At 39.7% G+C, this 20640-nt stretch overlaps 1 protein-coding gene across 1 annotated transcript in view; it reads left to right on the top strand.

Annotated features, from left to right (window-relative positions):
• The first annotated feature begins 837 nt into the window (after positions 1–837).
• The window catches only part of rap1b (RAP1B, member of RAS oncogene family), a 68796-nt gene continuing 48993 nt past the window's right edge, over positions 838–20640 (top strand). The window contains exon 1 of the mRNA XM_079818244.1: positions 838–996. The gene's annotated coding sequence lies outside the window, so the exon portion shown is untranslated. The remainder of the gene's footprint in view (positions 997–20640) is intronic.

Genomic DNA, 20640 nt, shown 5'->3' with positions numbered 1-20640 from the left:
ACCTTTAAATAACATGGAATGTCATTGTAAGACCATGTTTTCTGGACATATACCGTAGTAATATCTTGAAATATCATGGTATTTCATTGTAAGACTGTGTTTTCTGGACATATACCATAGTAATACCTTGAAATAACATGGTATGTCATTGTAAGACCGTGTTTTCTGGACATATACCATAGTAATACCTTGAAATATCATGGTGTTTCATTGTAAGACCGTGTTTTCTGGACATATACAATAGCAATACCTTGAAATAACATGGTATTTCATTGTAAGACCATGTTTTCTGGACATATACAATAGTAATACCTTGAAATATCATGGTATGTCATTGTAAGACCGTGTTTTCTGGACATATCCCATAGTAATACCTTGAAATAACATGGTATTTCATTGTAAGACCATGTTTTCTGGACATATACAATAGTAATACCTTGAAATATCATGGTTTTTCATTGTAAGACTGTTTTCTGGACATATACCATAGTAATACCTTGAAATAACATGGTATGCCATTGTAAGACCGTGTTTTCTGAACATATACCATATAATTCCTTGAAATAGCATGGTATTTCATTGTAAGACCGTGTTTTCTGGACATACACATACAATACCTTGAAATAACATGGCATATAGGCTATATCGAAGTAGCACGGCATTACAATGGGATACAATCACATAGCATACTATCATGGTACGCCACAGTACTTCAGAATTCTTTCCCTATCTTGTACTGTAAGTAGCCTACTGTACATATCTATCAACACTGTCATTTCCATGTGCCACATTTAGCAGCGCTCGTTCTCCGTGCTTTAAACTGCTCCGTTTCCCGTTACTCAATTGTAGGCAGAGCTCAGGAGCGTATGGTGCTGAAACCGAGGCTGTAACGTCATGCGCGACTCTAAACCTCACCCACCCTCCCAGAGGCGAGCAGCTCTTTCACACAGGCACAGGCGCAGACGGACTGACTGGCTGGAGCTGTAGCGGATTGCTGTAAGTATCGCATTTGCGCGATATTCTGTGGCATTACAGTCGCAACGGCGCGTGTATTGCGCGGGGACTGTACGGGGATTATGATGTCACAGATTGATTGATACATTGTAGCGGCTGAACGGCGGAATGTTTCAGTGTTGTAAAGCAGACCGGCAAAGGGTTTGCGGAAGAGCAGCTCAGATGTCTAGAATATGGCGGAGCTGGAGTGAAACAATTCAACTCCTTAGATTTACCAGACTCCGCTGTATGGCGAGAATAATCGCTGGGAAGTTTGTGTAGAAGCGCGCGAGGTTAGCGGTGTTGTGTTGCCTGAAGAATGGCGTTTTTTTTTGGCGTTTCATGCTCACGGCACTGTGGAAGTTATAGCGGAAATGGAAAAGTTGTACGAATGAGTAGTTTAACGAAGCAAATATTATCAGCTTCAAACCGTCAAAGCCTCATTTTTCGACATGGTTTACGCTAAGAGATGAGTAAGGAGTGTCAGGCATTGTGAGAAAAGGCACATTTAGCGCTTCTAGCGCTAGTCTTTCCTTCTAGATTTGACTGATTGCCGACCCCGCCTAGTTCTGTTCTGTTCCTCAGTCGAGCGAGATGTCTAGTTCATTCAAGAAGAATTGGATAAAATGAGACTCGATTTTCTTTCACGTTGGACTGACTGTCAGATCACGGAGGAATACTTTTCAGGGTCACGGAAAGAATGATTAAAAACACTCATGTTTGCATTCCACTTCATAGACCAGAACACATCACAGGGCCCTTACAGACTCCTAGCATTTTGAATACTGTCCTTTGAGAAGAGATATGAGGCTGAAGTCTCTCAAAGAGGTTGTTAAAGAAGATCCTGTTGCTTCTCCATGCATTTTTAATGGCTTGATCTGTAATGATGGGGCTCTTGTCAAATTATAACAGCCTTTCTCCAAAGGTGTCTTTACACTGGCTGCACTGAGGTGGCTTTGTGTCTGCTCTGAAGCCTGTATAAAAATGCCATGTCCAATAAACAGCAACTAAAATATGCCAGCTTCCACCTCAGCAAATCTGTATCTGATGCTGCTTTGCTTCTGTGTAATGAAATGCAGCATCAGTGCAGCCTTAAGGTGGGGTGCAGCCACATTTACTATTGTCCAGTGAATTTTTGTGGGCAAAGTCCAGTCATTTTAAAAGTAATCCGCATGATCAGGATTTTCACATGAGGGTTTCTTACTTAGATGTTCAGGTTACTTGAATTCACCGCACTGACCATTGACCATTGCTTGGTTGACAATTGCCCATAACATTTTGCCAAAATGTTCACATTTCCATTCATTGTATGTCTATCTTCATAAGTTTATCGCATTTATTTGTGTAAATGCATTTATGCCATCTGTGTTTTGTGTAATTTGTGGTGTAAATACGGCTTCTGTGCCGCCTTTCCAGTGTAAAATGGCTCTATTTCGAGTTTGTGGAGTTTGTGACAAATTGTGCAACCGCTAATCGAGTAGATACCATTTCCTGTTTTTGAGCAAACACTTGTCATTCCCAATCGCGGAAAAGTAGATGGCAATATATCTGTCACTGCCCTAGGCAGATAAGTGTATGGCTCCCTTACATTTCCTGTCTCAAAACTGTTGTCAGTTCACTAATTTGAATGCAGTTAATGCAGTCATTGATTTGTAATTGCTTCGTTTTGGTCGTTTCTACTTGTCATCTTGATGTATGTAGACGTTTAAAAATAATTCAATTCAATTCAATTCAATGAACTTTATTGTCCCCAATGGGGAAATTTGTCTTGGACTCTGGTGCCCACATACACATACACTGATCAAAGACATAATACACACAAACCATTAAAAAATGGTATAAAAATACATACTACTTATTTAAAAGTCTAATCGACATTGGTACAAAGGACTTCTTAAAACGATTGTATTTGCACACAGGCATCCTGTATCGTCTGCCAGTTCTGTGTAATTTATACACGTGTACATCATTTGTGCATGTCAGAATTCTCAAATTGAGATACCAAGCGTGTTACTATCCCAATACTTAGCACCGATCTTTTTTTGGAGTGCTGGGTCACGACGACCTCACCCTACTGGGGTCTGACCCCGATCCTGTCCCTCCTAGAGCGAGAGGAAGGAAATCCCCGTGATAGTGTGTCCTCTTGGGCACAGAGGAATGCCGGTCTGTTGGCTCTGTTGAAAATAACAAAATGAAGAGATGGACTTCCTTTCAAAGAAGGCCGCCCACTGTTTGAAGGCACCCTTTAAAAATGTGGGCTCATTCCTGGAAGAAACTTGTCTTTAGATAGTGCCACCTCAGCTTTGATGTGTCGATTTCAGGTGTATCGCTTTCGTGTTCCTAGTTGTTTTGTATATTTATAGTCTCGATTAGTATTGTTGTGGTTGACAACGTGGTTCTTTGAGCTCTATCAGATCTTCTCAGCAACGCTCTTGTGGGAGTCAAACCGTATGCAAACAAACACGGGGTCTGTCAGGGAAGCAAATATCTCTGACTTTGTAAATGGCAGTTCTAATACAGCTGTCGAGACTGATTCCTCTGGAGGGCCGTGTCAGAATAACCAGCCTGCTAGCCTGAATTACGCTCTGTATTTGTCTAGTGTCACTGTATTACGGGGCTGTAACCCCTAAATGTGCAGATTACTGGTTGATTATTCCAATTTCAGATCCCTAAACTTTACCTTTTGAGCTCTTGAATATTGAGTATTGCAAATAGCTACACCGTTAGCAAGCTGTGTGGTTTCCCACCAAGGCTTTGACATTTGACTAGGAAACGGAATAGCGTTTTGAAGCTAGTGGGTAATGAGATGACAAAACATTAACTGCCAGCTGTCGGTAACCGTTTGAGACTTTTAGAGGAACCAACTGAGCAGAAAGGAAAGGAGATGCTCTGGAGAGGAAGAGCATGACAGTGCGGGGAAAAGAAGGCTTTTGGTGTCCCTCAGCAAATTGGACCACTTCCTCTTTAGGCCAAAGGGCCTCATGAAACCTGGTGGCCCTGTCATGCCTTCCTTCCTCCTTTGAAGTCATGTGATTATTGTGCGAGACTGAGCGGGTGTAAAGATAGCTGATGTATGCATTTGGTTTGGTTCAGATGCTTTGAATATTTTATGTTTTTAATAGTGCAGGATCAACTGGCTCTCAGTGTAGAAAACAGAACCGGCCCTCAAGCGGTTTCCAAGGGTTACTGAGCTAATGTGGTGTAGCTCAGCTTGACGCTCACGTTTTCTATCGCTAATCCCAAAGCAATTCCACAATCTTATTCCCACACATCATTGTCCTCATTTAGGCGTGTAAGCCATGACTGATGACTGTGGCAGTGATTTGTGACTTGCAAGATTGGGACCTTTTCTGAGTCTATGATTCAGAAATAGAAGTTTATGATCAAATAGAAAATCAGATTATTATTTTTTTATGTGCACTGCCATTCAAAATTTTGGGATCTGTGTGTGTGTGTGTGTATTACAAAAGATTTCTGCTTTTCTGTTCTTTTGAACATCCTGCTCATCAAAGATTCCTGAAAAATTGCTATCACAATTTGCTAACACAACTGTTTTCAGGATTGGAAATGATTTCTGGGGGACCATGTGACACTGAAGACTAGTGTAATGGCTGCTGAAAATCACAGGAATAAATTACATTTTAAAATATATTAATATTAAAAAAATATTTTTTAGCTTACTGTATGTATTTTTGATCAAATAAATGCAGCAAGGTCATTCCATGTCAAATCAACCAAATTTCAGAAACTTCCCTGTCTCAAATTTTAGATTTTGTTAACGTTTTGTTTACATTTTTAGAGATTGGAGATTGGTAGGTCTATTAGTAAAATCTGTTTACTTTAGCAATCTTTGTTGCATTATATGCCAACAGTGACCATTCAAAAAAGGGAAAAAAGCACTTTTTGCCCCAAGTTTGCACGCCTGTAACTCCGGAACTATTAAAAATACCTTAACATACTTTCAGATTTTGTTTTTTCACAAACATTTCTTTTGCTATTTTCATTTTAAAGGCCCTATATGCAGTGTTGCCAAGTATGCGGTTTTCCTGCAGAATTGGGCTACTTTAAAACTGTTGTCGCGGGCTGTTTTTCATGTCCGCGGGTTGAAGTGACCCCAATTATGTGATATTTAGCCCCGGGAAGGTGAATTTTAGCAAAAAAAAAACTAATTTTACCCCCTGAACACAGGGAATTTTACCTGGGAACCCCCCCGAAATGCGATTGGGCTAGTTTTGAGTAGCAATTGGGCAGGTTTTGTTGTGAAAACCCTGCCTATATTGTTAATTCCCAGAGATATGGAGATTTTAATGTGGCTCCATGAGTAAATTGGTAAATTGTACACATTTTCAGTGGCCAAAAACCAAATGTAGGTCACTTTGCAATGCATACAGGCTTTTTTCTTTCCCAAAGAGGAATATCTGAACAACAAATAATGTTGAAACTAGAAATGTATCTTGTTTTTTTCCATCAACTCAATTGCATAGACCATACCTGTCTGAGTGCCATACATTTTCTTTTTCCAAAGTTTGCATGCCTGTAACTCTTTCGTTTTTAAAGATATCTTAATGTCCTTCTTTCTCATTTTTAAACTTTTCTTTTGGAATCTTCATTTTTAAGGCCGTTGTGATCTGATTTAGAAATGTGCAATGAAATGGTTTGAGCAACAAGTTCATGAAGGGATTTGCTCATTTGTATTATGTGTGTAAATGCATCCCTGGGGTCTATATGCTGTAGTCAGTCAGACGTCAGATGTCCTGCCATGTGTTGACATTTGACACTAGAGGTTGGGCTGAGTTCTCATTGATCTCGTCTCCCGTTGTTCCTTTTCCTTCCATAATCTGCCTCCCGACTCGTTGTTTTCCAGTCTCTAAGCAGCTTACTGGTTCTAGCAATAGAAATTGTGTTATTGCCCTAGTCTTAGTGACAATGTTTTGACAGGGGATGTTTGACACCCCTGCCCTTTAAACCAGTGTTCGTAATTGTTCTGGGCATCGGTTGCCTTGTAGTTTTGTGTAACCACATCAGAAGTGTGTGTGGGGTGTGGGGGCGTTTTAAAGAATATTTAGCAGTTTTCATTTAGCCACCCAAACCCATATGGCTTGCTTTCTTTCTTCCTTGAAACACAAAAGGAGATGTTTTGCAGGATGTTCACACACTGCTATTTTCCATACAATGAAAGAGAATGATGACCAAAAATGACAAAATTATCACTCAAAAAAAGTAACATCGTAGTTTTGTCAATGATTAGAAATGTTATTGTTTTTTATTGAATATATGAATATTCAATTTGTGGATATGCAAATCGCATGAATGAGATTTGTGAGCTATGACGGAGGGCAACATTTTCAATGAATAACTATTTAAGGGGATTTCGCACCGGGTAGTTCTAGGAACTAGCCTCCAGGGTGGTTCCCCAAGAACTAAATGTTCCCCTTGGGTCTTTTTCCTGGTTGCATTCGCACCACCAGTAGGAACTCTGAAGTGACGTAAGCCGCACTTGTTGTTGTGACTCTTCTTTTGACGGCGCGGCAGACATTTATTTTGATGGCGCTGAGGACGCCAGAACCTGAACACACAGCGCTTCCATTTTCCATCTTAATTAGTTTACAGTCTTTTTAACAGTCCTGTCGAATAAGTTATTTGATTGAACTGTAATAAAAAGAAAGTAGACAGTATATTGGCGGTTTTCCACTGCATGGTACGGCTCGGTACGGCTAGCTTAAATAGTAAAAAGCGAGCCGTACCGATACTAAAATGTGACGTGTAAACACTGCAGATCACTGATTGGTCAGAGAGAATCGTCACCACCAGCAACATTGGATTTGCGACACAAGACACCAAGCCCGCTAGAAACAAACTTCTTTGTCTTGCAGTGAAAAACATCCACATGCCGTGATTAGAGAACACCATTCTATCGATATGCTCCATTGCATTTGTTTGTCACGTTTACGATGATGTCACGGATGTAGCTCAACTATAGCGATCAGTCTGTAATCCGACCCACTTTGAGGCAGTACTAAACTGCAGTAGAAAAAAGCAAACCGAGTCTAACTAAAGCGAGCCGTGCCGAGCCATATGCGCCATATGAAAAAGTATTAGCGTTTGCCTTGTTGTTGATGTCCAATGTCGCTAGCTGAGCAGAAATACATAATCATGTTTCGCTTGGTCCCCTCAAAGTTGCGTGGGATTTTCTCCTTAGCGTAAAGGCTGAGAGGTCCATCTATCTCTTTCCATGTTTGAAGAGTTAGTTTGTGGAGTAAAAATATAGGATATAATCTGTGCGTGTACACAGCTTTTTAAAAAATGGCGGATGCTGGTTTTTCGTGTGTGTTCGGCCAATCATCATACACTTACGTCACTGGTAGCTCCTATTGTGCTGGGTTAGACCCAAGCGGCAACATCCCGCAGTTTCTCTTGAAGCCAATTCGGAAGTGACTTAAACGGCAATTCCTCGACTGGCTGCTAGGGACAGGCTCCAGAAGGGAGCAGAATCTCATTGAGCCCCATGTTAAAATGGCCAACTTTACAGCAGAAAAACACATGTTTAGAGCCTGGTACAAATTGTGGTTTTGGTCTATACAGCTAATTTTGCCCTTCATGACAACTGTGAGGGGGGTAAATTTTTTTATAACTCATTCGTTTACATTACATAAAGCTTTAAAGTTCTGCATAATTAAGGGCGTGGCCACTTTGAGTGACAGGTGGATAGCCATTTATCTGTTAGTCATCGTCACCTCAGCTCCACCCACGTCCCGCCTCTTTGCCCATTTTCTATTATCCGGGAGTGACGTGTGATGACGCGCTGACAAGATGGCAACGGCCAGCTCATCCTTACTTTGCGCTTCAAAGCGGCTCTTCAGAATCCTATGGGTGACATCACGGACACTATGTCCATATTTTTTAACAGTCTATGGCTAGACCCTACTCTAAAGTAGGAGGTAATTTAGTTCCCTCAAAAGGAGTTCCTAGAACTAAAACCGTTCCCATTTCCTGTGGTGCGAGCACTGCAAAAAGCGGCTACTTCCGCCATTAGTTCTAGGAACTCTGAAAAGGTTCCTCTGGTGCGAAAGCCCCTTAAATTTCAGTCTGTTCATTTCAAAGCTTTCAAATGTCATCAGAAGGCTAGGAATATAGTGCATGGATCATATGAACTACTGTTTTGATACTTTCATGTTACTTTTTTTGTCATTCTTTTTAAACGTGGCATCCCCGGGTCACCATTCACTTGTATTGTATGGATAAAGCAGCATGAACATCATGCATAACATCTTTTTTTTTTTTTTTTTTACATGAAAGAAAAAAAAAAGGTTTTGGAATGAGATGAGGGTGAGCAAATGGTGACACAATTTTCATTTTCTGTTTCTGTGAACAGAATTTGAGACCGCACTGGTTGAGAGGATGTGAGAAAAAGAACAAATGTTCACTTTGGTAAGTCATTTTAGATGCTTTCTCAGCAGAGCCCCCACCGTTTTGTCGCATCAAAAGGAAACGCCTGATTGTGAAACCATGATTGCTACTCCATGTTTGTTTTCACTCATTCTCTTTGACAACCTGCAACCTCGGTGAGTTGATTGACTTGCAAATAACATGTTGGGATTCAACATGGATTTTGACAGGGCCAGTTAAAACTACATCATTCACCAAAAACAAAAACCTTTTCTGTTACATGGGCCCTGAGGTCACTGGATCTTTTCAAGTGCTGCTGTAGCTCACATCAAAAGGTTTAGCATGCTAGAATTTTAAGCCCTTACATGGGCTTGATCCTCATCAGTGTTGTGTCCTTCATAATCGTAGCTCATAATGAGCCTTTTGTGTATTAGCAGGTCTAAGTTCTGATAGATAATTTGACGGCATTAGATTTCTTTTGAACCGGTTAAAAAACAATTAATGGCAAACAGTGAGCCAGACGGCTCAACGTTCACCCTTTGATAGGTGCCATGTCATTGTACCTTTTATTTCAGTCTTCTCTGATGTAATGGCCCTTCTGTTTGTTCCTAGAGATGATTACGTGGTTTCATCAAGATTTGAGTTTGAAAAAGACAACAAATACGGTGTTTGTTTTCAGCCCTGCTGTGGTTTGTGTTAATTACAGACAAGAGACCAGTTTGTGTAGTCATTACCACTAGACTGTGTTGCTTTGACACAGATTTTTCTGCAGGCTATGAGTTGCTATGCTAAATTTGCCAGAGCTTTGATAGCGTGTCTGTAGTCAGCTGCTAGCTGAGGTGCTAATAACTTTGCTGGCTGGTTATTGGCTCCATCCTGACTGCAATAACACCTTTGGCTCTCAGAGTTTCTCGTGTCTGGTGGATCTCTCACCTGTAGCCTTATCTACCATCTGTAGCCTTATCTAACACAACTATGGGGTTAAATTGTGCATGGGGTTGTTTCACTTTGTGGATATTTTTACTGACTGGTTCTAAATGCCATGAAACATCCTTTCATAAACCTGGCATAGTCTGTTAAGTGGGTACATGACTTACTGTTGCTGTCACTATCATATCTTTCCTAAAAATCACATCTGAAACATGTAAATAAAGACAGGTGTCCATGTTGGATATGTAAATTATGTAATGGCCGATATTAAAATTCTTTAATATTTTGTCTAATAAAAAAAAAAAAACAGAAATTAAAATCAATCATTTAAATGCTACAAGTGAGTTTAGGTTCAAGTGAGTTCACAATATTATAAACGACACTCTTAAAAATAAAGGTTCTTTGGTCCTTTCCATTGCACAAAAGGTTCGTTAATATTTTCTGATAAACAATATGAAACTGATATTGTGCATCCCTATTTTAAAATTTTATTTTTGTTCATTTATGCTTTTTAAATCACTATAGGGAAATACAAAAACGATCAATGTAAAACACTTAAATAATCACAAAAATTATATTATTAATTACATTAAAGTATTAAATAACTTGGAACCATGGAATGTATTTTTGTACATTTGACATGGATAAATCCTATTCATTCCCTATATAAAAATAATAATAAAGCAAAATAAAATAAAAATATTAAAGAACACCCAAACAACACACAAACAAACCCACCGCAAAACAGTATTGACTCAATTCTTGCGAAATGCATCCCAATTTTTATAACTAATCCACATGATGTGAAAACTAGGGATCAACACATGGGTTTTTAAATAACCGATGCCAATACTCATATCAAAAGTAACTGATACGATGCAGATATATAATTAGATTAAAATGAACCTTTCACCCAATGTTGACCCAATGAAACTCAAAATTATTCACTCTAAAATATGCTGGGTTGTTTTAACCCAAATCTGGGTCAACTTTTGGGTTATAAATTGAATTGAAAAATGTAATCCAACAGCTGGGTTTGGCCATTTTTGACCCAAATTTGGGTTAGCACAACCCTGCATTTTTTAGAGTGTTGTAATAACGTGACAATGTTAGCAACTAAATATTGGCAGATTAATTGGTTCACTAACAGTAAAAAGGTCTTTTAGAATTTTGTGCTTAGGGGTCTTTCGCACAGAATGTGTTTTCGCATTTCACTGCACTGCTTTTCCACTGTTTTACTATGTAAACATGAGCTAGGTTTGACCGTTGAGCTCGCACCTCATGTCTTTTGCAGCATCTTGTACATGACGTGGCATTCTAAAAATGCGGCGCTCAAGTTAAAAGAAGTTCAACTTCTTAAAAAACGCGCCTCAAGAGCTTGCTTTTTTTTCGTTCCATTGACCCCCGTCTTGTTTTTAAATGCATTCTGTGTGAATGCTTCCTTTGAAGTCCAAAAGTCATTGTCGTCTGCTGCAGATTTTTCTAGAAATGTCGCAAGTTAGCCTAAATGTTTAAACGGACATCAAAATGCGCATTACGTTTGTGTGGTACCACTTACTGAGAGAAGTGACTCCTGCTGAAAATCCTGCAAAAGCTTCAAGAGCTTGTTTTATTTATGGCACCATAGTGAGGAGATTTTGCTCAAAGAAACCCGCTGCAGAGAAAAAACAGATAACACAAACTGTATGATCGCCTGATGGGTTTCGTCTGGGTACTTGTCTTCAGGGACATGGGAAACACTTAAATGGAACCTGCAACACAAAGCCCAGCTTAAAGGATTCCAAGGACCCCTTAATCACAGTGGATATTGACTGGCTTCTCTGCATTTATGTTGCTTATGGCAGTTTAGTGAGGCCTTACACATGAGGAGTGGACCAAATCTAAGTCAGGGTCAGAGGTCAGGCTTTGGGCCTCCTGTGTTTATGGGGTTACAGGTCATGGTAGAGACCCATAGAGCCATGTATACACAACCTCATTAACGTAATAGATTGTGGGAAATTTAAAATGTGGTATCCCATGTTGAAAGCTGGTTTTTATAGAGTCTTGATGGAGTTCTCAGCTAACTGCATCCCTTTTAAGAGAGTAAATTAAAGCATTCAAGCCGTAGACGCATGATACCATTAGGGAAGTACTCGGAAGTCATCATATTTTCAATTCCGGATATACTAATGGCACAGAAACGACACACTTTGCTTTTAAACAAAAGGTAGTGAAAAGCAGAACATATGATATTGAGAAGTTACAATAAGTAAAATGTTGAGCCTTTGTTTTCTTGTAGCAACATTACAGTTCCCTTTAAAATGTGGGCTTGATTATAGATATCCTTGAAGCCATACACTTATAGATTTGTTGTTTGGCTAATCCAGTCTGCTGCTCGGATTTGTAGCTGTCAGCTCAGGCCAGTTGCTCTTTTGTGTGGCTTTCTAAATAGACGTCCTTAAACAGCTCTGTGGATTTTAAATGAATCCCAGCATCTTCAGACTCAGGGACTGTTTAGTGCACTACTGTAGAGCCCTCATGTATCATCCGTGTGTGCTCGGCCCATTCATGTGCATATGAGTCTCTCTGTTTGCGCATTTGCACATCTTTTGAACGGCGATCTCTTTTATGTTTTAAGTTGCATTTTTTTCCCCAGCTCCAATGAGTAGCACACTCATCTCTCGGAGGATGTGCACGCGCACGTATATTTGCGTACGAGCCTATTTGTACGATGCCGCACGCCACGATTTACCTCCCGCTTGCCTCTCTTGTCGAAATATTAGTTGACTTTTCTGCGGAGTGACGTTCAGACTCCCTCCGATGAATCCCGTGGGAGAACGTGGTGCTTCTCCCCACACTCCTCAGAATAGCAAAGCTAACCACCCCTGCAGATCCCAGCAGTCTGTTGAGCTCCGAGAAAAGAAAGCCGCCAGGCACCAGCAGGCACCAGCAATCCCGGCAGGCTGACTGTCTTTCCTCTGCTGTCCTCCTAATTCCCTTTGCACTGGAATGGACTAAATGACTTTGTTTGCTAAAAAACAGTTTTTCTTAGCTTGATTTATTCAAACAGAAAGCAATTATAGTTTTAATTATTCATCTTCCTGGGACCATAAATAGAATTGATTTGGACCTGCATTTTGACCATAATTAGCTTAATGATTGCTGTTTATTACTGCACTTCTGTTCGCAAAAGCTGACGCAACACTTTCTTTTTTGCATAGGAATTTCCCTCTGGGTGTGGATTTTTACTGATGTGCCAGGGCGTAACATCCATTAAAACTAGAAGGAACACTTTTACATTTTCCTCAATCTCAGTTTTTTGAATATCATTACAAGCTTCGGCTATCATTAGACAAACTGTTGCTGGCCACATGCAACAATGACTTTAACGCCAATCAGAAGTCGCCTACTGTGGCTACCACCTGTCTTTCAGCAAGAACTGCTGACAAATGTTATGCCAACTAATTAATATTCATGAGTCAAGCTACAGTTTGTTTTATAAAGAGTTCCCCCCACTTTTCAGAACACACCTGCTGATGTGGATCCTCTAATGACATCTCTTGGTTTGTCGTAAATGGTACAATATTGCAGCCAATCCGTTTACTGATATCTCATTAAAGGAACACGGCAACTTTTTGGGACTTTGCCTATCACCGTATCCCCCAGAGTTAGATTAGAGTTAGATAAGTCGATACATACCATTCTTATCTCTGTGCGTGCCAAAACTCTATCTGACGCACCCAGCGCTAGTCTAGCTTAGCACAAAGACTGGAGGTAAACGGCTAAGTTCATTGATTATTACGCAGGAATGAGAGTATAGTTCCTAGCCATATCGGTCTAGAAAATTGCAACTTTTCATTTTCCGTCGGTCTTAGTACACGATGTAACTACACATCACAACATGAAAATAGGAAAATATTTCCGTTATTTTGTCACTTATTGAGCAGTAGGCTAGCTGGAGCCATTTACCTCCAGTCTTTTTGCTAAGCTATGCTCGCGGTGGGTGCATCAGACAGAGTTATGGCATGGGATACGGTGAATAAGCTAAAGTCCCAAAATGTCGGCGTGTTCCTTTAACTGAGCACACTGCAGACTCAAACCGTCTCCATTGACTTTGTATTGCGTGAGGCTGCCTCCTTGTCATTTCGGATTTATAACAAAAAAACAGAACAATGTATAAAAGCTGATATGTGACAAGGTGTACAGCAAACAAGCTAAACAAAACCCAGAACCAAAAACCCAGAAGTTTTTATAAGCCGTTGACCCAAAAAACAAGCGTTTATGGACAAAAAAAATGGGGATTCAGGCCATTGAAACACAGCGTGACGCGTTATATTACACTGTGAACTACGCCCACTAGAGGGGAACGTGATCAGCGACAGCAAATATAATATATAAAACTGACATTTGGATATTTGACTTAACAGTGACAAAATGTTTACTGCACACATAGGCATATTGAGGCATACTGAGTGTCAGGATCCCAAAATGTACCCATTCTTCCTGCTGAAGCTTCACTTCTTATTGCCTGTATTCACTTTGATCTCCTTAAACGCTCGTTTTTTTTTGGGTAGACAGCTTATAAAAACTTATTTCTGTGTTTTTAGCTTGTTTGCTGTACACCTCGTCACATAGCAGCTTTTAGACATTGTTCTGTTTTTTTTTTTTATAAGTCTGAAATGACAAGGAGGCAGCCTCACGCAATGCAAAGTCAATGGAGAGCCTAAATACGCTCTGTCTCTATTAGTAGTAAGTAGTGCATAATTGATAATTACCTGGTCGTTGTTTTTTTTCACTCGAGTTTGGAAATCCCCATAAGTTCCGGTATATATTGAGGTTTATAGTTCTTTTTCCAGTTTATGGCTTTTCATTTTTTTTTAAACATACTCCGTCATTGAGAAATAAATATTGGTCAACATAGGAAAATTTGGCTCTACCTATGATGTTGCAAAACTCCAAAAGCATACCTATACGTTCGGTGTGGGATAAAATATCGATGCCCTTCTCCTTGCGATATGAGAATCGATATGCTTGCACCAAATATCGATAATTTAATTAATAAAATAAGGTGTTCTGAATATATTTCCCTGCTCTCAGCGTCACTACTTCATGGCTCCTCGAGTTGGCACTGAACACATGAATGAGGGATACGCGAACATAAGTGAAGTAGCCTAAGAAATAGAGGTTTTTAACGGGATGGCGGCCAGAAGTGTGAGTAAAATTTTAGGTGCCCCAGCCACGTTTAAGTCCAAAGTCTGGAAAACCTGCACTTAATCTTTTCACGGCCATTTTGTTTTCATAGCTAGACAGATATCATGAGGTATCATTATAGGATTGTCTAGACTAGCAATATATTGATTATCACAGAATTGCTGTACCGTGATATTATCGGTATCGTATCGTATCACTAGTATAAACACTAGTGGCAGTAAATCATCAACTTTTATTTCTTTTCACACATATTATGTTTACAAGAGGCAGATTATCAATGAATAAAGATTTATTTTTCACTGGGCATTTCACTTTGACAGGGTCGCAAAATGTACAAGAAGAAATTTGGTAGAAATGTAGCAACAGACATATTTATAATGAGCCTGGGTTGAATTTTTACTATCTGAAATGGCTTTACTTCAGTATTTCAGGTGGTCTGGATAATTTTTGGTTTTGGTCTAGGAATTTATTTTTCTTTTAGGTGCACTGCCACCAAGTTGAGACACTCATAGTTCAGAACTCAGCAGTATTTTTTTTTCTTGAAACAGGCAGGCAGGGTAGAATTAAAGTTCAATCCTCTTCATCTGCCTTGGACAGTATCTTTTCATCATCTTGCACAGTGGGTGTTCACTTAATCAGAGCGAGGAGAAATGTCACTGCAGAATGTCAGTCTTCTGAAATGGGGTGGGTGTTTTCTGTCTTTTGAGATCAGTGGGCGTGGCCTGGATTCTGCGATGGGGTGTGGCCTGATGGCTTTACTATTAGGTGTGTGTGGTCTGTGTTTTGAGACAGTGGGGGTGTTCATAGATAAGGTGGGTGTGTTCTGCATCCTTAACATTACACATCCTCATCACAGCTGTGGTGACGTCTTTATCTATGGAGACTTTGTTCATTTCCCTTTGCTGAATTGCTTTTGTGAAGGCATTGCAGTTTACCAGCAATAGTATGTGCTGGCGGTTTAAGCAGTTTAAACAGTTCGCCCTTCCTCTAGAGAGGAAATTGATGTTCGTAATGAGAGCGAAGTGCCGTATTTACAAGGTTCCGTCTAGTACTTGATTCAAATACAAGCTCTTAGATGTCTAACAGATGTCTTAAACTGTATCTAGGGAGTCGATGATACTAGTCATCTAAAATGCAGATTAAATTTTAATAAATAGCTCATGGCTTGATGTTGGGATGTTTGGATAGACTTCAAGGGATTGCTTACCCAAAAATGAATATTCTTTTATTATTTACTCACCTTCATGTTGTTCCAAACCCATATGACTTTCCTTTTACTGTGAAGCACAAAAATAGACGTTTAGCATAATGTTCAAACTGCTCTTTCCATGTGCGGAATGAGGACTGACTGAGGCTGTAGAATTAAAAAATGACAAAAAACAACATCCTAAAGGACTTTTATGATATTTATTCCAAGATTTCCGAAGCTGTACGATAGCTTTGTGTGAGGAACAGACCAAATATTTTTTCCACTCCAATTCTAATGTACTTGTGCCATAATACATGACAACCCGTAGTGTTTGGCATCATTTACATTATGACTACATTTTTTGGGGAGATTTCAGTGCACAACGACTTGGTTCACTCCAGTCATCTGGTGAACAATAGATGCTATGTACACTAAGTGAAAATAGCATATTTTCTTAGTGATCGATGCTATTTAAGCTACGTTCAAATTGCGATGGCTGCTATTTACACGAAGTGCAAGTAGCAATAGATTATATTTACTATACACTAAGTGAAAATAGCAGTATTTACACTAGTTAGATGATATTTATATGTATAAATAGTGGCAGATACTATTTGCTTCTCAGTGTTGTTGTACATTAAAGAGGTCTGCAATAATAACAGTGTAAATGATTATATTTGTTAATATTATTAAATGAATGCCACCTTATTGAGACAATAAAGCCCTCCCTTAACCTACCCCTAACCGATAAACACGATAAACACACGTTAGACATGTTAGACGTTGATATGGGATGGGAAAAGGGATTAGAGTGAGTTCGGCAAAAGGCGAATTCAAACCTCGGGCCGATTTCCATCAAAACGTTCTGCCGCACGCTTTACCCCTACACTACTGTTGCTCTACACAAACCAGTCTTCCGTCCTTTTGTCTGGCCCAACCAGACATCAGTGGGCGAAGTTAGTGAAAATAGCAACAAGGAGGGCTATTTGCACTCCATTATTTATACTGGAAAACATTGCAGATACAGTAAATATCGCAATGTCAGTTAATACCAATATCATGCAGCTCTACTAGTTCTGTGTGAACAGCCCCTCATTGTATGCAAAAAAAGCGGTGTGTACGTTCTTCTAAACTTCTCCTTTCGTGTTTCACGGAAGAAAGAAAGTCATAGAGGTTTGTAACAATGTGAAGGGATGTAAGTAATGAGAAAATGTAAATTTGGGGGTGAACTGTCTCTTTAAAATAAATAAAATAATGAATTAAAGGGAGAAATGTTGTGTGAAACGCAAGCTAATGTATGAAGCCTCCATTAGCCCGAGCATTTCATTTGAAATTTAAAGAGACTAATTTGAGGGCTGACATTAAAAACTCATTAATGTCTTTCTCTCTCCTCCACAAGGATATAAACATGCCACACACACACACACACACACACCATCTTGCATCATTTGTGTTGCCATTATACTCTTCTCACGATGGCTGGGTTTTGTGGAGCATGCCAGTCCGCCAAGAGCATATCACTTACTGAGTTCATCTCATTTCTGAGTGGATTCAGGTTTCAGGGTTCCACATCCAAGAGCAGATGAGTGATCAGTGCTCACGAGAGCTTTCTTATGCAAAGAACCTAGAGATGCTGGCAGTGAATCAGCGCCTGCCTCATGTGCGGTCATGTCCCCTCTGATGACATCACCTGCGGGAGTCGTGCATGCACACGCTCGGATATGTTTGGCATTCTGCTCACACACGCATGCCCATGTATGTCAGAAAGATTAAAGAAAAAGGAGCAGAATGGTGCAGAGTAATAATGTGCTAGTGTTCCCTGTTTATTCGCCATCACACGGTCTTTGTCTCCTCCTCTTGTGTCCCCCGTCTTCAGTCGCACACTCTTTAGGTCAGTGTGTTAGACAGCCTGGCCTGTTGCCAGGAGCTGTTGGTGAGGTAAAGACTCATAGATCTGCTCTTGCAGTCTGGAATGGGAAAAAAAACACTATAACCACAACCTAACTCCCCCACTTCTCTCGCTACTGTGTCAATTTCTTTAGTATTGCAGGGAAGGTTAATGGAAACTGGATGTTATATAAGGGTTCAGTCTACAAATCCGCCCAGACCATTTATGGGTTTTCTTTCTCCTCCAAATTTCGGATATCTAAATTCTGTCCGATACCGATAAGCCAATAATTATTTTTAAGTTATGGCCAATAACCAATAAACGGCTGATATTAAAATGCTTAATTAAAATAAGAAATTAATCACTAAAAAACTAAAAGCAGTAATTTTAAAATGCTACAAATGAATTTGATGCGAGTTCTTTTTTGGCCTCTCTAATCTGAAATTAAGAGCAGGCTACATTTACACGACAATAATGTACAAAAAACGGAACCGTTTTTCATTTGCGTTTTTTGCATAGTCAAAATTATCCCTGTTCTCACAGATCCGTGAAAATGACTAAAAACGCTGTATTATTCATGCCAGGCTAGTAGTTTGCAATGTCACTCTGTAATGAAACTAGGCCTGTCGGGATTGGTCGATACAATCGACTGCGTCGACGCTGTTAATTAGTCAACGTTAATATTTTTAGTCGACTGGGTAAGTTGGGTACGATATGAAATTATATTAGTACCGGTACTTTAAAAATGACAGCACTCTAATAAGAGCAGTATTTCTTCATTTGCGTCGATGTGTAACAGCATTGGTGAGGACGTGTGTGTGAGCTCTGCTTCCACCGTTCACTAAATAATGGAAGCAGAACAGTCAAATATATAGGCGCTGCTCAGGAAAAAAAAACGCAATAGAAAAGTGCGGCGCGGCCGGGCTCTGACCGGATGTCTGACCTTTCTCTCAGACAGATCGCTACGCCAGTTTTGCGGATTATTGAGTTTGAATGGTAAAAAAATATGTATAAATGCACGTCCTGGCGAGTACTCTATGGGTGATCGGGCTTTCTGTTCTGCCGCTCCTCGGATTTGGAATGCCCTCCCCGACCATCTGAGGGCACCTCAAACTACTGAGACTTTTATAAAAGGACTAAAAACATTTCTTTTTAGGAGAACTTATGACTTTTAACTATTCAATCTATTAGTATTTTATCCTTCTTAAATGATCTTAACTGTAGCATTTTGAGATTTGTTCCAAATGTAAAGTGCAGTACAAATAAAATGTATTATTATTTATTATTATTACTCGGGTGAACGCAGTCGGATATGTCTTTAGTGAACGTATACAGAGAAATTGGGTGTTACAATGAATTTGGTCTGTGCAGCTCTTAAAGGGCCAGACCTAATATTCTGTGTGAAGCAGGGCAGGGGAGGGCAGGAACATGCGGGCCAAGTGAGTTTTTAGGGGGGGTTTTTAACCCTAAAACAATGATAAAACAATGAATAGTAAGTTATGTCATATTATTCAATTACTTATACAGTTTTTTGCCATGGTATAGATTCCGTATCGGTATTGAGGTATTTTAGTCTGGTATGGTATCAAAGTCATAATTTTGGTATCGTGACAACACTATAGACTATATCAAATGTATTTGCTGATATTCTCTTTTTTTTTGTTATGTTGGTTTAGAAATGTGTACCTTTTTACTCTTAGTTTTACATTTTGTCAAGGGCTTGTTTACATTTATACTTTTTTTACAGTACGCTACTGAAGGCCAAAGTGGCAAGTTAAATTAAATGTTTTTAAGTATAATTGTTGAAAATTATTGTGATAAATTAGTCGATAGATAGCAGCCCTAAAAGAAACACTACATGCCTAGAGACTGAACACGTAGGCTAATACACATGCGCATGACGTCACCGTTTTCACAAATTAGCATTTTTGTAGTTTACATAGAGGTGATAATGGTATCAGTTTCAAAAACTTGCACTTTGAAATCTGTTTTCAAAACTGTTTGTGTTTTTTTAGGGCCCCAAAACACCTTTGTCGTGTAAATGAACGGCCAAAAAGCATAAGTTTTCAGTTTTTAGTTGAAAACAGTGTAGTGTAAATGTCCCCTAAGTTTGAACTACAGATTGAATCATATACAGCATGGTCATTTGCATGTAGATGTCTTGAAGGTGCGGTATGCAGGATTGGCCTATTGGCTGAAATGGGTACTGCAGTCCAAATTCTAAATATTAGAGACCCTTGTTTTCCGCACCCCTGTCCCCTCCTCCTCAGACTCGAGGCTCACGCGGGTTCCCAGTTTGAAGACATGCAACCGGAACGAGCGCAATTGACAATGTAAGCCACACTGTTGATGAAGTTGATGAGTTGATTTATATGCGTTTTAAAATGCTCTCGTTCATGGAGATTTTTAGATGGATGCTGAGGCTTTTTAGGTCGGGTAGAATCAAAGTTTGTTTGCTGTCATCCATGGCTGCAATACGATGTGTTTTCCGCCAACTGGCAACCCGTGGTGTCGAAATACTATTGGGTAAATTGGCAACGTGCGCTATCGCACAGACCAAAACTTCTGACATGGAACGCACGTTTCAAAGTAAGAATAACTGGCTGTGGAATTGCTTTTCTGAGAAACAAGTAGGGGAATTTAGCATGTTTCCTACATATCTGCAAGCATATTATGGTCATTGTATGCTTTAGTAAAGTGAAAAACTTACATACAGCACCCTTAAGGGTACAGTAGCAAAAACAAGGTCAGAGAGGGTTTAAAATCAGATAAAACTAATAAACCTTGAGCTTCAAGGGAAAAGAAATGCTACCCTTTTAAGGTACACTCATGCTTACTGGGAAACTCTAATCTCTAATGCTTTTCTAAAATTGTTTAAGGCAGAATGGAGCCCAGTGTGGAGATGAACCATAAAAGCTGCCCGTTGATTGCAGACGCATTATCTGATGTGTGCTTTGGATTTGGACTGCCGAGTCGTGCCGACATCACACACCAGTGACTCTGAGTTTCCTTATAAAGACACAAGACAGCGGTTGCATGGGGCCGCCCCTTGATTCTGAGAGGG

This window comes from Gobio gobio (genome assembly GCF_949357685.1).
Source record: "Gobio gobio genome assembly, chromosome: 5".
In the NCBI taxonomy this organism is placed as follows: domain Eukaryota; kingdom Metazoa; phylum Chordata; class Actinopteri; order Cypriniformes; family Gobionidae; genus Gobio; species Gobio gobio.
Note: the sequence above shows the minus strand (reverse complement) of the source record. Positions and strands in the feature narration are given on the sequence as shown.